This window comes from Mandrillus leucophaeus, unplaced genomic scaffold, assembly GCF_000951045.1.
Source record: "Mandrillus leucophaeus isolate KB7577 unplaced genomic scaffold, Mleu.le_1.0 Scaffold2, whole genome shotgun sequence".
Lineage (NCBI taxonomy): Eukaryota > Metazoa > Chordata > Mammalia > Primates > Cercopithecidae > Mandrillus > Mandrillus leucophaeus.
In genome coordinates, this window is record NW_012102031.1 from 7,170,687 (window position 1) to 7,171,596 (window position 910).

A 910-nucleotide genomic window follows, 5' to 3' on the forward strand; every position below is an offset into this window, starting at 1 on the left:
ATCCTCCAGCTCTCATACAAAAGCCCCCTCCTCAAAAGCCACTCGCCTCCCTCTTTCCCCTTCCTGCCTTTATCCCAGGGTTCAGACACACAGACATCTGTCTTCTGGGACCCCATGCAGCAAGGGTAAAAGGGGGACCCAGTCCTGGGCAGCAGTTCACAAAGGCCATATGCAGTGGGGCGTCTGGGCACTTCTTGCTGTAAAGGACAGGGGTGACAGGAGAGGGGGTTCCCTTCCCCTTGTTCCTGCTTTGCTCACTGTATGACCCCCTGGGCCAGGACAGCCATCTCAACACCATCTCATGAGCCATGAGGACACACGAGGACCAGAAGAGAGCAGAGGAGCAGGAGGGCAGAGAGAGCTGAGGCCTCAGACTCGCCCAACACTTATGAGGAGCTGCACCCAGGATCCCATCCTTCTTGGTCATTGTTGGACTGGCTCAGACCCTGACCTGGGGCCTCTGCTGAATACCGAGGCTGGATATTGCCCCTCAGGCTTGACTAGGACACAGCAGGTCCTCCCTGGGCGAGTCTGCTGGTTGGTCTATTCCGGGAAATGGCTTTGGTTCCTAGAAGAAGCCCAGATGGCGCCTGGCCCAGCCCAAGCCCTCCCCAATTGTGCAGCCCAGACAGGGAGCCCTCCCTCCTGCCTCAGGGCTCTGAGCCAAGCTCACCAGATGCAGAGGACAAAGACTCTCAGCAAAGAGGCTCCCTCCATGTCGCAGGCTCCAGGGCCTCCTCCTTGGGCGGGAAAAGAGGAGTTGAGACGTGTGCTCCTCCTGAGAAATCACCATTTTCATTTCATTTTTGAGAAACGGTTGTGCTCTGTCGCCCAGGCTGCAGGGCTTCGGTGCCATCATAGCTCGTTGCAGCCTAGAGCTCCTGGGCTCAAGTGATCCTCCTCCTTCAAC